At 35.9% G+C, this 16,893-nt stretch overlaps 1 protein-coding gene and 1 pseudogene across 4 annotated transcripts in view; one reads left to right on the forward strand and one right to left on the reverse strand.

Moving 5' to 3' along the window:
- TAB2 (TGF-beta activated kinase 1 (MAP3K7) binding protein 2) overlaps positions 1–16,893 on the reverse strand; it is an 86,701-nt gene that overhangs the window by 41,370 nt on the left and 28,438 nt on the right. The window contains exon 3 of one of the 4 annotated variants that reach the window (XM_067701808.1): positions 5,950–6,004. The exons of the other annotated variants lie outside the window; for them this stretch is intronic. The gene's annotated coding sequence lies outside the window, so the exon portion shown is untranslated. The remainder of the gene's footprint in view (positions 1–5,949; positions 6,005–16,893) is intronic. 4 annotated transcript variants of the gene reach the window in all.
- Positions 645–2,013, forward strand: LOC137205119 (large ribosomal subunit protein eL30 pseudogene; annotated as a pseudogene).

Consider the following 16,893-nt stretch of genomic DNA (forward strand, 5'->3'; position numbering starts at 1 on the left):
AAAGATGTAACATTTGTTGGATGAAATAAAGGTTTTACTGTATGGTTTCTTCATATTTTTTGCTTCTAACATGCATTTCAAATAACCTAGATTGGAAATTTATATACATAATTTGAGGGAGAGGCAAATAAATAAATTCTCAGTCTAATTCAGGACAACCTTTCTTATTTAAAAGTAGATGAATCATGTAAATAAATTTCAACTTATTCTATTGTTAAAACATATACAGAAATTTCTAAAGTTCTTTGAAAAACTCTTATCACACTTGCTTGCTTTCTAATAAAGACTATCAAGTACACAAACAAGAAAATTGTTCAAACGTACAACTGTATTTTAGGGATTCCACTTCCTGTAATGCCTAAGTAGCTCCTACTGGACGAATTCTCTCATGAGCAACTTCTATAACTAGACAACGCATAAAGAGATTGAAGGCAGAAACAGCAAAGGGGGAGTGGTGGTGCTGGGGGTGGGGAGGTGAAGGAAGTCAGTACGTAGAAGAAGTGGACAGCACAGGGTGATTTTCCATTTTTTAAATGGCTTTTAGCCAGAGAGCAGGCCTCAGTTGGTTTGCTCAGCTAAAACCCAAACAAGTAAATCCATAGTCTTACTCACTTAATGAACCAAAGGATAGGTCATGTTGTGGCATGACCACAACAGCTGAAAATCTAGCCAGTAAATCATAGAAAGGAGAGAAACACCAAATTCTGTGTATAAATTCTGCACGTATCTCTGATCCCCAAACTACACATATGCGAGAGATTCCAAACAGCCAGGCTAAGGCTAAAATAACAGAACTGACATTTCAGTTTGAAGTTTGAGTTGAGCCAAGTTAACTGCCTACTGAAACAAACAAGTAAGGAAGCAAACCACCAACCAAACATCAATACCCAAACATCAATACTAGAGGAACATAATAGACTCCAGAGTCTCTACAATGTGTCATTCATAATGTCCAAGTTATAAACTAAAATTACTACACATAAGAAACAGGAAAAACTGACCCATTCTCAAGAGAAAGGCAACTAAGGGAGACCAAGCCCAAGATGACCCAGATGCTAGAATTAGCACATAAGGATTTTATAGCAGCTATTTTAACTATGTTCAAGAATGTAAAGGCAAATATACTTGGATTTCTCAGCCAAAAAAAAAAAAGAAAGAAACTATTAAAAAAATGCAAATTCAAGAAGTGAAAAATGTCTGAAATAAAAAAATTCACTGGCTAGATTTAACCACAGATCAGAAATGACAGAAGAAAGAGTCAGTGAACGTGAAGACAAAGCAACAGAAATCATTCTAACCTGAAGAGTGGAGGAAAAAAAAAATGGTTGAGGTAGGGAGATGAACAGACCCTCAGGGACCTGTGAGAAAGAATCAATAACTCTAATATAATATACCTGTAAGTGGAAATCCAGAAGAAAAGGGGAGGGAGAATGGGGTAGAAAAAAGTATTTAATGAAACAGTGGCTAAAAATTTCCCCAAGTTAGTAAATGATATAAATTTACACATCCAGAAGGTCTTGACTGGCTCCCCGGCCATCTTGGAGGTTGCTCTTGGTTGGGCGCCATCCTGCACCTAAGGCAGGAAGGTGGTGGTCACAAAGAAGACAAAAAAGTTGCCTAAGTCAATCAACTCTAGACTCTAGATCAACTCAAGATTCCAACTCCTTATGAAAAGTGGAAAGTACATGCTGGGGTACATGCAGGCTCTGAAAATAAGACAAGGCAAAGTGAAACCTGTCATCCTCACCTACAACTGCTCAGATTGAGGAAATCTGAAACAGAGTATTATGCCATGTTGGCCAAAACTGGTATCCATCTACAGTGGCAATAATGTTGAATTGGGCACAGCATGTGGGAAATACCAAAGAATATGCACAATGGCTATCAATGATCCAGGTGATTCTGATATCATTAGAAGCATGCCAAAACAGATTAGTGAAAAGTAAATCATGCAAAATTTTTCTATAATAAAACTGGCCAGAGCCTGTTTTAAAAACAACAAACAAACAAAAAGATCTTGATCAAGAAGATCAGCAAACCCTCAACAGGAAAAGCCAAAGAAAACCACAGAGAGGCCTAACAGTCGAAGTGCTGAAAACCAAAGAAAAAAAAAAATCTTGAAAGGAGCCGAAGAAACGAAATACAGGGAAACAACAATTCAAATGAATGCCGACTTCTTATCAAAAACAGTGGAGTCCAGAAGATACCGAAATGACAAAATTTAAGTGCTGAAAGGGAAAATAAACAATCAACCCACATCCTGCATCCAGCAAAAGTAAACTTTAAGGACAAGGCAAGATAACTATTTTTAAATATAGCCTTTGTGGGTGAATGAATAAGTTTTACAACTAAACACATTACTGAAACAAACAGGTATTTATTTAATTACGAAAGGAAAACCAAGAAATACCTTACAACTTACTCTGGAAAATTATTTCTAATAATAAACAAAAATATATTTTCTATGGTTAAGATGCAAGATGACTGCTCTTCTGAGAAAATAAAGAAGTCATACTTTATAGGTATGCTTCTAACAGTAGGTGCAAAATTTTGGCACCTAACCTGCCACCAGCTCAAATGATCTAGGAGGAATAATTTCTTAAGGATTCTAAACAGTAGCAGAGTATACACAGTACTACAAAACCCAACCATAAATATACTGGAAAGATTTACAAAATGTGCCATATTCTTTCCTTTCTTAGAGTATGTAAGCAATTTATTTCTGACCTCTCAATATTATGACAGTGCAGAGTACTAAGTATCAGTTAATGGCTCACTCAGACTTCACGTTATGATAATTATCAAGTCTTCATTTTCACTATTGTTTACCATGGTGAATTCTTCCAGGACTGTAAGAGTATAACACGAATAATGGTTTAACTGTACTCACAAGAAGAGACCACAGTCTTCAGATTAAAAAACAACAATAAAGAAAAGCAACAGAACTTATAGGTCTGATCAAAATTTGAGCATTTATGAGGTAACTGGATATTTAAAATTAGACTATCATCACCATCCACAACCCACAAATTTAAGGAGTGCCTAGTATGCAGCAGATACCATGTTGGAGATACAAGTATTAGAGTCTATACCCTTGCTCTCCAGGTCACAGACATTCCTGGATTAAAGGCACATCAAAACAAGCTCATAATTTAGGTAACTATTTTAACGTGTCCACTATTTTATATTCTGTCTGCCTCCTGCTACCAGATCTGCTGCCTGCTATCTCAGTCTACCTTGTTGCTGACACAGCAGTCTTTTTCATCCGTTTCACATCATTCAAAAACAGACTGGAAAGGAGTACATGAGGAAAAACTATAAAGAGCAGCAGCAAGAAAAAGGTAGGGGCCACATCGTGAAGTGCCTTTTGGGCCATTAAAATTTGGAGGTTTTAGCTTCAGGGTAATGGGAAGCCACTGATAGATTTAAGCTCAGAGGCAGGAAAGGTGACATGATCAAGAAAACCTGTATGTATGAAGAATGGCTATAGTACAGAGAAAAGGGGCAAAAGAATATATGAGAAGACCAGTTAGAAAAATGCTGTAGTGTAACCATGAAATAGTTAATAGCTTGTAACTGCAGAGATAGCAATGGACAGTGAGTAGAAGGAAAATCTTCAGGGATATTTAGGAAGTAAAATTTAATAGAACTTTGAGATGGATTAGATACTGGGGTAAAGAAGGAGGTATAAAGGTTGCTTTCTTATTTGCTCAGATGGTGGTCCCATCTATAAACTAGGGAACAACAGAAAAGGTCCAAGAAAACAAAGGGGTAGATTCTAAGTTTAGTTTTGAACACACTGAGTCGAGGGTACCTTTAAAACCTCAAAACAGTGATATCACAGAGGGAGTTGGGATATATGGACCTGGAGCTCAGAGGAGAGGTCTAGGCTGCAGATAAACATTTGAGAGGCATCTATGGTGCTGGCATTAATTAAAATCTGAGCATAGATGAGACAATCCTACCATATAATTTAAGAACAGTCAAAGAAAAATATTCTTGGTTATATTATGTATAAAACATCATACAGCCATTATTAATTTTTTCCCTAAAGGCCAACATTCCTTCCAGCCCAAACACTAAACATTATATACAAAAATTGATTTTAAAATATCTTAATTTTTTGTTCCGGAACTATTTTAAGGATATACCCTATAATGAAAAATTAAATAAAAATTTAAAGAAGAAAACATGTACATAGTTTTTTAAAAGCCAAACAGTACTACAAAGTTTATCGAGAAACCAGCAATTTCCCTGTCTCATGCCTCTCCACTTTTATCCTATTCCATATTCCACCGTCAACACTGAGCTGTTTCTCCACATTATACAAAGATGATTATAGGGCTGTTTCTTGATTTTTCAATTTTATACATTTTCTATGGACTTCCTACTGTGGAAAATGAAGAGTTAGCTTTATAACTTAGTTCCCATCCCATAATATAACCATGCTTCTTCACTCCAATGTCCATCTGCCCAATACTTATTTCACAATTTTTTGCTTAAATCCATATTCAGTATTTATATTACTTTTTCCTGTAAATACTGTTAGCCTACACTTAATCTATTATGAGGGGTGGATTATATTGCCAAGGTCCTTCCCCTACTAGCATTTTGGGAAGAAAAGTGTGTGTGTTGTTAATGAAAAAACTGTAGAATATTAACCATATGTGACCAAAAGCTGGCTTTCCATCAAGTCCAAGAAAACAGCAAAGCTCTCGCAATTCTAACCCCAGGATAAATGGGGAGAAGTGAGAGGGGAGGGGATAGGGGTAAACACTACTATTCTGCTATTGAAATTATAGATTTAGATGAGATGTATTACTTTTAAACAAACCTTGACAAGAGATTAAAAAACAAACAAAACCCCCAAACTATGACTATACCGATATGTAAAAGATTAAAGTTGACTGCTCCTGGCCAGGAGGTACCATACAAAATAAATGATGGAGGAAAGCAAAATTCCCAGAGATCTAACTTTTAAGAAAAAAGGAGTGGACTTCCCTGGTGGTGCAGTGGTTAAGAATCCATCTGACAGGGCTTCCCTGGTGGCACAGTGGTTGAGAGTCCATCTGCTGATGCAGGGGACACGGGTTCGTGCCCCGGTCTGGGAAGATCCCACATGCCACGGAGCGGCTAGGCCTGTGAGCCATGGCCGCTGAGCCTGCGCGTCCGGAGCCCATGCTCCGCAACGGGAGAGGCCAGGGCAGTGAGAGGCCCGCGTACCGCAAAAAAAAAAAAAAAAAAAAAATCCATCTGACAATGCAGGGTATATGGGTTCGATCCCTAGACCAGAAAGATCCCACGTGCCACGGAGCAACTAAGCCTGTGCGCCACAACTACTGAGCCTGTGCTCTAGAGCCTGTGAGCACAACTACTGAAACCCGTGTGCCTAGAGCCTGTGCTCTGCAACAAGAGAAGCCACCACAGTGAGAAGCCCGTGCACCACAACAAAGAGTAGCCCCCACTCACCACAACTAGAGAAAGCCTGCGTGCAGCAACGAAGACCCAATGCAGCCATAAATAAATAATAAATTAATTAATTTATAAAAAGATAAATAAAAACGGAGTAACTGGTAATGTATCTTATATAAACTACTTAGATTTATGTAATTTAAACTTGACAAAGTGTTGGCCTTTATTATTAAAGTCTTATTAAAAAAAAGAAATCAATGAATAAATTAAATGTAACTCTCAGATAAGCTTAAAACTTTCCTAAGCAGAATTTCAAGAAACAATACTCTAACCATCTGTTTCTAAAATTTTCTGGCAAAAGAACATATTAATAGTTAAAAACAGAAATAACACTGCTAAATATTTCACCCTCAATTTCTACATTAGTGGGCACTGTTTCATTTAATAAGATGAGACAATTAAATGGCTGGTTAAGTATAAATTCTAGGATTCTATAATTTGTGCTCATTTATTTATGAAATTTAATCTGTCACTTACTTGCAGTGTCTTCTTGGGCAAATCATTAAACTCCTCTGTGTCTCAGTTTCTTCACCTACAAAATGGTGATGACAGAGTAGCTACCTCACATGATTTTGAGTAATACACATAAGATAATAAAAAGGAACACAGAGCAAGCAAACAAGTAAATAAAATAGCTTATGTAAATGGTAGCCATTAACACTATCATTTCTTCCTTGTAAAATGAAGGAAACTCCAAGAATTTACAGGATTAGTGATAAAACAGTGAAAATTAATGGTATTACACTTGCCTGGCCTGTAGCAAAAACTACAAACACTAGTAGTAATAATTATTTATTCTAAATATCATGAATTTCCACAAAGTACAAAGGAACAAAACCTTAGCAAACACAGCTGCAGGCCACTCTGGCTGCAGAATATTGAAGGAGTTGACTGAGCCTTTGAGGCCTTCCTTTCCCATGTATATGGGACAAATAATTTGTTTTAATTAGGTAACTCAGATAAAGCTACCTGAAAACCAAATATTAGGTTGCATATAAGTGCCAGATAAGTGATATAAACTGTGCTATAGGTGTTTAAAGGGCTCTCTGGGCTGAGGGAAGGTGTGGGAGGGTCTTGAATCATGGGTACTTAAATAAGGTTAAAGTATGAAGCAAGGCAACCAAATACTGGGCAGGTTCTGGAGACAATGAGTCAGTCACCTGTCTGGCTAAAAGAAGGAGGGACAGGAGGAAAGGGAATTATGAAGAAGGAGTTTGGGGTGGTGAGTATCTACAAGAGAAGACGAGAAAGGCCAATGAAGGCTGCAAGTGTACAGTGGCCTTTATCATAGAAGATCTTGAGTTAACACTAACGGTTTAGTATTATTATGTAAACTGGTATACATATTTTATCTTTGCCCAGTTTGTACATGGTTGAGTTTTGCTGGAACAAATTTAATTATTATAACAAAAAAAAATACAGTTCATGTTGAAATATCACAGAGAAATAGGAAGAAATATATAAAACTAAAGTTCATTTCTCAACTGCATTAGGATTCTCCTTTAGCTTGTGGACAAGAAGGTCTTTCCACTTTAACCATATATACCATCCTAAAATTTAACTCTGATTTCCACAGTGACTTCCAGAGACGATAATTTTTTCTATAAACAATGAAATCTTGAGTTGGATAGAACCCTAGGAAATTGTCTTATAAAAGTATATATATTTAAGAGGTAAGAGAAAAGCCTTGCTGCCCAGTAGACTCCTTTTACCAGACTTCCTCTTCCATTCATCTATCCAATTTTACCTCCTAAAACTAACCCTTGACAACAAACAGAAATTTTTACACAAGTAATGTTAGTTTCAAAGTGGAGAGACTACCTTGTTCACTGCTGCTGTACCCTAAACACTTAGAAAGTGTAAGGCAAGTAGTAGATGTTCAAAAAATATTGCTGCAATAAATCTCTAAATACAGATCAGAATACATCTAGATTAAAGACTACTATAAAAAATGGTAGCTATCCCTCCAAACTAAAGTGTCTGCCTTACCCCTGGCTATGTCCGTGCTGCTGTAATACTTGTTTTGAAACTGTAAATTTGTTTCAATGCAATTGATATGTTAGGGAACAATTTGAACACTAAATGAATTTTGCTGTGATTTTATCTGCCAGAAACACTAGGTGAATGCAGAAAACCATACTCAGCTGAAACAAGCTGCATGTGAATACACAAAATGTGAATGTGAACACACCTCAACCATCTGCCAGCTACCTCAGCTCACTGCATCTTCGTGGAATCAGTCACACCCATCCACAACTTGTGTTCAACTTCCCTTGTGATTTCAGAAAACCCTTCTTCAACCACTTCACAATAGCAAGCTTCCACAACTATGTGGAAACTTCTTTTACAAGGCAAACTTCAGGAGGGTTTAAAAGCAAAATACAATATTTATTTGTATAAATATTGTACAAGTATTTACATATTTCTTAGCCACTTAACATGTGTAAAACTATACTATCATGTTTTTTAAGGTTCCTATCTTTCTAAATGTTCACTGATGACATTTTGAGTGTTGTACCCCAATTCCATGTTTCCCGTAAGTCTTGTAGGGTTTTGTTTTTTTATTTTTTGACTGTATTATTTTCCATAGTATGGTGTTTTTTAGGAACACATATGTCAAATTTTAACAGAACTGTTTGTACTGCAAAGCCCCTGACCTCAACAACGGTTACTCAACTCCCCAGGATGCCTAATTGGAAGGTAGAATGTTTCAACTTACATATTTGGTTGTCAATATGATGTTAACAGTTTCTTATTACTAATTTTAACTTGTGTCTCTCTGTGGACTGGCTGACAGGATCAGACTGTGCAGTGAGTTAGCTATAACTTTTTTAAAGTTAAAGCAAGTTTTGAAACTTTTTGGCCTCAATGAAGATTTCAGAATTAAACTTAAAAAAAAAGTATTACCTTCCTAATTATATACACTATTTAAAATACCTTTTTCATTATTGGTGTAATATGTAAGTATCTCATCAAATGCCAAGTAGGTAATCGTTGATGCACTTCACATCTGATTAACTTTAAAAGAATTTACAAATGCCATTAATTGAATAATGAAAAATCTCAAAATTAACTTCAACAGCAAATTTTTAGAACTGTATTTCTTGGAGCATGATATTACATCTTTATTAAGGCAAAGCAAACTCACTGCCCCCCAAATTCTATAATATCAAGTTATTTTCCTAACATTTAAAATGTAAGAATTATAGCTATGGCAATTAAAAATCTAAAATTCAAATACTATCATCATCTACAATTAAAAACAGGGTAAGTATAATTCACCTGTAGCATAAACTTTAGCATAAAACAGCTGTAATACTGAATCATTTTACATAGATATTTGCAAAAATAAAATAACAGAAACACACCAAGTTAGTCACCTAAATGCTACTTACTTTACCTATCATGTTCAGATTTAGTGTTAGTTAAAAGATTAAAGGGAACAAAGGATTATGTTACCAGAAAATGTATTTCTCAACTTTATAAGCCTACAGTAATTTATTTTCTAAAGAAAAACAGTAAATATTAATAACTGAAGTAACATAATGATCCACATTACCTCCTCTTAAAAAAAAATTTCCCAATTTTCTCATTTAATACACTGCCTCAAGTTCATTGAATGTTGACCATTTCTTATGGTTAAAAGGCTTACCAGTTATAAGTTCCTCTAAAAGGAATGTGCAAGTCAGCCACACTTGGCAATTTATGTATTGTGGTTTTGTGGTGAGTGCTACCATTTTCTAAGGATCAAGAAAAGTGCAATAAATCTAAGGCAGAATGGTTATAATCCATCAAAACATATTATATAACTAACTACCTTGTGTGTATTTTCCAATTCATACCCCATTATTATCTTTCAATACATTAGGGCTTTAAGATGGAAACAAAGTTACTTCTGAGTGAGCCCCTTTTCATGTAATTTTTGGATAATGCATCCTGTATGCAAATATCTTTAAAAGAAAACATGATATAAATATGTGATATGATAATAAGCTCCTATTTATGGGTAAAAGGGAAAAAAAGAGGAGAAAAAGAAATGAAAGCACTTGAAAGAACCAGTTTACATCTTACATCAACCATAAACATTTGGAATGAACTAACAGTCTCAGTGACATGTAAAAATTATAATAATGTGGTTAAAATATTAATCTAGAATGGCATTTTAAGATGAAGATTCAGAGAAAGTTATAAGAAGTTTCACCATCTCCATGTAGTTTCAACCCCTTCCTTGACCCCTGTTTTTTCTGTTCATCTCATCTAACTTTGCCCATCTTCTTTCTACTGTCATGGCCCTTAGCTGACTTCTCCCCAGTGTAGACTGCTGGCCAGATGCTAGGTATGTGTGTGTGTTACGGCACTGAGAGTGTGATGATTAACTTCATGAGTTAGACACAGTATAAATGGACAGTTATTCTTGATCTCCAAAACCTTTAATAACTAACAAAAAGTTATATCAGTAATTTTAAAATCATATACATACACTTGATTGGTAATTGACAACTGTGGTGAATCATGAGACTGCTAAGCCTGCTAATGGAGAAAGTACATAAGGATCTATGTGCAAAGGAAAACATTTAAAAGAAAGATTTCATTACTATAACAGTATTCAGAATCTTCAAAAGAAATTACAGTGTATTTAAAATGAGTGGTTAAAACAGTGAAACAATATTAAATTGAATCAACTCTCTAAAATAAAGTAATTTTGTTTTTTGTTAAGTTATGTGCCAGTCTTTCAAATCTAACACTACAAAACTGTTGAAAAGATGGCTGTTAATCTTGTTATAGTTATGGGGAATGAATTTTATATTAGATGGTCAAGAATAATCTCAAAACTGTACAGAAACTTCTATCTCAGCAGATTTATTACATATAAATCTATTTCACAATTCTCCAAACAATTATAGATACCCTTAGAGAATACTCAATATTTTTAATTGTATAATATAGTTGAATAAAGAACCAGAAATCTCATTATACAATGCTTATCCATAAATCTAGAGACTTTCATAATAAGAAAATATGAACTGCAAAAATATATGAAAGTGATCATCTACTTCATATTTTGATTTATGAAATGACACATTTTCTAATATATTACTGTTATATATTATATTTGCATATGTACTATATAGTATACATATTTTGCTTACTCAATAAACATTTGTTGAGTGTCTACTAGTCACTCTATATGATAATGGGTGCTGAAAATATTAAAATTAATAAAAGCACAGTTGCCTCCACTCAAGAAATTTACATTTTAGTAGGGGAAGACAATACATCAACAAGTAAATATAATAACTGAACTGTAACTGAGTTGTGCTGCAGTATACATGGGAAACAAAGAAGGGACCCATCAATTCTGAGGGAAGTGGAGGGTTTATGGAAACGATTAATTAAAGAAGGCAACACTGAGACAGCGGAAGCAAGAACTACAATCCTGCAGCCTGTGGAACAAAAACCACCTTCACAGAAAGATGGACAAGATGAAAAGGCAGAGGGCTATGTACCAGATGAAGGAACAAGATAAAACCCCAGAAAAACAACTAAATGAAGTGGAGATAGGCAACCTTCTGGAAAAAGAATTCAGAATAATGATAGTGAAGATGATCCAGGACCTCGGAAAAAGAATGGAGGCAAAGATGGAGAAGATGCAAGAAATGTTTAACAAAGACCTAGAAGAATTAAAGAACAAACACCTAGAAGAATTAAAGAACAAACAAACAGAGATGAACAATACAATAACTGAAATGAAAAATACACTAGAAGGAATCAATAGCAGAATAACTGAGGCAGAAGAACGGATAAGTGACCTGGAAGACAGAATGGTGGAATTCACTGCCATGGAACAGAATAAAGAAAAAAGAATGAAAAGAAATGAAGACAGCCAAAGAGACCTCTGGGACAACATTAAACACAAAAACATTCACATTATAGGGGTCCCAGAAGGAGAAGAGAGAGAGAAAGGACCTGAGAAAATATTTGAAGAGATTATAGTTGAAAACATCCCTAACATGGGAAAGGAAATAGCCACCCAAGTCCAGGAAGCGCAGAGAGTCCCAGGCAGGATAAACCCAAGGAGAAACACACCGAGACACGTAGCAATCAAATTGACAAAAATTAAAGACAAAGAAAAATTATTGAAAGCAACAAGGGAAAAATGACAAATAACATACAAGGGAACTCCCATAAAGTTAACAGCTGATTCCTCAGCAGAAACTCCACAAGCCAGAAGGGAGTGGCATCATATATTTAAAGTGATGAAAGGGAAGAACCTACAACCAAGATTACTCTACTCAGCAAGGATCTCATTCAGATTCAACGGAGAAATCAAAAGCTTTACAGACAAGCAAAAGCTAAGAGAATTCAGCACCACCAAACCAGCTCTACAACAAATGCTAAAGGAACTTCTCTAAGTGGGAAACACAAGAGAAGTAAAGGACCTACAAAAACAAACCCATAACAATTAAGAAAATGGTAATAGGAACATAGATATCGATAATCACCTTAAACATGAATGGATTAAGTGCTCCAACCAAAAGACACAGGCTTGCTGAATGGATACAAAAACAAGACCCATATATATGCTGTCTACAAGAGAACCACTTCAGACCTAGGGACATATATAGACTGAAAGTGAGGGGATGGAAAAAGATATTCCATGCAAATGGAAATCAAAAGAAAGCTGGAGTAGCAATACTCGTATCAGATAAATAGACTTTAAAATAAAGAATATTACAAGAGACAAGAGAGGACAATACATAATGATCAAGGGATCAATCCAAAAAGAAGATATAACAATTATAAATATATATGCACCCAACATAGGAGCACCTCAATACATAAGGCAACTGCTAAGAGCTATGAAAGAGGAAATCAACAGTAACACAATAATAGTGGGGGACTTTTAACACCTCATTTACACCAATGGACAGATCAGCCAAACAGAAAATTAATAAGGAAACACAAGCTTTCAATGACACAACAGACTAGCTAGATTTAACTGACATTTATAGGACATTCTGTCCAAAAACAGCAGATTACACTTTCTTCTCAAGTGCACAAGGAACATTCTCCAGGATAGATCACGTCTTGGGTCACAGATCAAACCTCAGTAAATTTAAGAAAGTTGAAATCATATCAAGCATCTTTTCTGACCACAACACTATGAGATTAGAAATCAATCACAGGGAAAAAAACCCGAAAAAACATAATCACATGGAGGCTAAACAATATGTTATTAAATAACCAAGAAATCACTGAAGAAATCAAAGAGGAAATCAAAAACTACCTAGAGACAAATGACAACAAAAACAATATGATCCAAAACCTATGGGATGCAGCAAAAGCAGTTCTAAGAGGAAAGTTTATAGCAATATAAGCCTACCTCAAGAAACAAGAAAAATCTCAAATAAACAACCTAACTTTACACCTAAAGGAACTAGAGAAAGAAGAAAAAACAAAACCTAAAGTTAGCAGAAGGAAAGAAATCATAAAGATCAGAGCAGAAATAAATGAAATAGAAACAAAGAAAATAATAGCAAAGATCAATAAAACTAAAAGCTGGTTCTTTGAGAAGATAAACAAAATTGATAAACCATTAGCCAGACTCATCAAGAAAAAGAGGGAGATGACTCAAATCAATAGAATTAGAAATGAAACAGGATAAGTAACAACTGACACTGCAGGAATACAAAGGATCATGAGAGATTACTACAAGCAACTAAATGCCAATAAAATGGACAACCTGGAAGAAATGGACAAATTCTTAGAAAAGCACAACCTTCCGAGACTGAACCAGGAAGAAATAGAAAATATAAACAGACCAATCACAAGCACTGAAATTGAGACTGTGATTAAAAATCTTCCAACAAACAAAAGCCCAGGACCAGATGGCTTCACAAGCAAATTCTATCAAACATTTAGAGAAGAGCTAACACCTATCCTTCTCAAACACTTCCAAAATATAGCAGAGGGAGGAACACTCCCAAACTCATTCTACGAGGCCACCATCACCCTGATACCAAAACCAGACAAAGATACTACAAAAAAAGAAAATTACAGAACAGTATCACTGATGAATATAGATGCAAAAATCCTCAACAAAATACTAGCAAACAGAATCCAACAACACATTAAAACGATCATACACCATGGTCAAGTGGGACTTAATACCAGGGATGCAAGGGTTCTTCAATACATGCAAATCAATCAATGTGATACACCATATTAAGAAACTGAACAATAAAAACCATATAATCATCTCCATAGATGCAGAAAAAGCTTCTGACAAAATTCAACACCCACGTATGACAAAAACTCTCCAGATGGGCTTCCCTGGTGGCGCAGTAGTTGAGAGTCTGCCTGCCGATGCAGGGGACACGGGTTCGTGCCCCGGTCTGGGAAGATCCCACATGCCGTGCAGCGGCTAGGCCCATGAGCCATGGTCACTAAGCCTGCACGTCTGGAGCCTGTGTTATGCAATGGGAGAGGCCACAACAGTGAGAGGCCCAAGTATGGCAAAAAAAAAAAAAAAAAAATCCTCTCCAGGAAGTGGGCATAGAGGGATCCTACCTCAACATAATAAAGGCCATACATAACAAACCCACCACAAACATCATTCTCACTGGTGAAAAACTGAAAGCATTTCCTCTAAGATCAGGAAGAAGACAAGGATGTCCACTCTTGCCACTATTATTCAACATAGTTTTGGAAGTCCGAGTCACAGCAATCAGAGAAGGAAAAGGAAAAAAAGGAATAAAAATTGGAAAAGAAGAAGTAAAACTGTCACTGTTTTCAGATGACATGATACTATACACAGAGAATCCTAAATATGCCACCAGAAAACTACTAGAGCTAAACAATGAATTTGGTAAAGTTGCAGGATACAAAACTAACGCACAGAAGTCTCTCGCATTCCTATACACAAATGATGAAAAATCTGAAAGAGAAATTAAGGAAACACTCCCATTTACTATTGCAACAAAAAGAATAAAATACCTAGGAATAAACCTACCTAAGGAGACAAAAGACAAAAGAAAACTATAAGACTGCTGAAAGAAATTAAAGATGATACCAACAGATGGAGAGATATACCATGTTCATGCATTGGAAGAATCAACATTGTGAAAATGACTCTACTACCCAAAGCAATCTACAGATTCAATGCAATCCCTATCAAATTACCAATGGCATTTTTTACGGAACTAGAACAAAAAATCTTAAAATTTGTATGGAGACACAAAAGACCCTGAATAGCCAAAGCAGTCTTGAGGGAAAAAAATGGAGCTGGAGGAATCTGACTCCCTGACTTCAGACTATACTACAAAGCTACAGTAATTAAGACAACATGGTAGTGGCACAAAAACAGAAATACAGATCAATGGAACAGGATAGAAAGCCCAGATATAAACCCACACACCTATGGTCAACTAATCTATGATAAAGGAGGCAAGGATATACAATGGAGAAAAGACAGTCTCTTCAATAAGTGGTGCTGGGAAAACTGGACAGCTACATGTAAAAGAACGAAATTAGAACACTCCCTAACACCATACACAAAAATAAACTCCAAATGGATTAGAGACCTAAATGTAAGACCGGACACTATAAAACTCTTAGAGGAAAACATAGGAAGAACACTCTTTGACATAAATCACAGCAAGATCTTTTTTGATCCACCTCATAGAGTAATGGAAATAAAAACGAAAATAAACAAACGGGACCTATTGATACTTAAAAGCTTTTGCACAGCCAAGGAAACCATAAACAAGACGAATTGACAACCCTCAGAATGCGAGAAAATATTTGCAAATGAATCAACAAAGGGTTAATCTCCAAAATATATAAACAGCTCATGCAGCTCAATATTAAAAAAAAAAACAAACAAACCAATCAAAAAATGGGTAAAAGACCTAAATAGACATTTCTCCAAAGAAGACATACAGACGGCCAAGAAGCACATGAAAAGGTGCTCAACATCACTAATTATTAGAGAAATGGAAATCAAAACTACAATGAGGTATCATCTCATACCAGTTAGAATGGGCATCATCAGAAAATCCAGAAACAACAAATGCTGGAGAGGGTGTGGAGAAAAGGGAACCCCCTTGCACTGTTGGTGGGAATGTAAATTGATACAGCCACTATGGAGAACACTATGGAGGTTCCTTAAAAAACTAAAAATAGAACTACCATATGACCCAGCAATCCCACTACTGGGCATATATCTAGAGAAAACCATAATTCAGAAAGACACTTGCACCCCTATGTCCACTGCAGCACTATTTACAATAGCCAGGACATGGAAGCAACCTAAATGCCCGTTGACAGACGACTGGATAAAGAAGATGTGGTGCATATATACAATGGAATATTACTCAGCCATAAAAAGGAACGAAACTGTGTCATTTGTAGAGACGTGGATGGACCTAGAGACTGTCATACAGAGTGAAGTAAGTCAGAAAGAGAAAAAAAAAATATCGCATACTAATGCATATATGTGGAACCTAGAAATATGGTACAGATGAACCGGTTTGCAGGGCAGAAATAGAGACACAAATGTATGGACACCAAGGGGGGAAAGTAGTGGGGAGGATGGTGGTGGTGGGATGAATTGGGAGATTGGGATTGACATATATACACTTATATGTATAAAATGGATAACTAATAAGAACCTGCTATATAAAAAAATAAATAAAATTCAAAAAAAAGAATGATGACATGAAAAACAAAACGATCACAAGATTATAATTTAAAAAAAATAAAATAAAGAAGGCAACACCTAAGCTGGGTCTTGGAAGATAAAAATGTGTTCGCTAGATTGTCAGGCAAGAGGGAAAGAATATTTCAAACATAAGTAGTTGTCTGGGAAAAGACTTTAAATGCATGGCAAGTTTGGAAAACCACAAGAAGCTGGTTAATGTTGAAGTGCAGGGAGTGAGACTAACAGTGAAAAAGTGTGATAAAGGAAGAGGCTGAAGAAGTAGGGTAGGCACAGGCATATCATAGATGATCTTAATTGCTTTCCTCTGCACCATATGTGCTGAATCCCACAAGTCAGCAAGAACAACATGCCTCTCACTTTCCAGATTCAGATAATTTATCTCTGAAGTTCCAAGCCCTGCCTGGTTCTGTGACATTCCACCAAGTCCCAGAGGTGGGCATGCATTCATTCAGCAACATTCACTCTGTGCCATTTAGCAGTGTATAAGCTGCAGTGGAGATCAGGAGGAAGTGTCTAAAACTTAGGAATTAAGGAGAGGCAGGAGAAACTTCACAAAGAATGTAGTGCTTGAACTTAGCCACTACAGATGAATCATAAAAGTCTTGCAGGATATCACTGACTACTGTTTGTGTTGCGGGAAAGACCATGAAAGAATAAATTTGAAGAATTATAGCTGTAGTGTAGAAGGGTAAGTGAGA

The sequence above is a fragment of the Pseudorca crassidens genome, chromosome 13 (genome assembly GCF_039906515.1).
Source record: "Pseudorca crassidens isolate mPseCra1 chromosome 13, mPseCra1.hap1, whole genome shotgun sequence".
NCBI lineage: Eukaryota > Metazoa > Chordata > Mammalia > Artiodactyla > Delphinidae > Pseudorca > Pseudorca crassidens.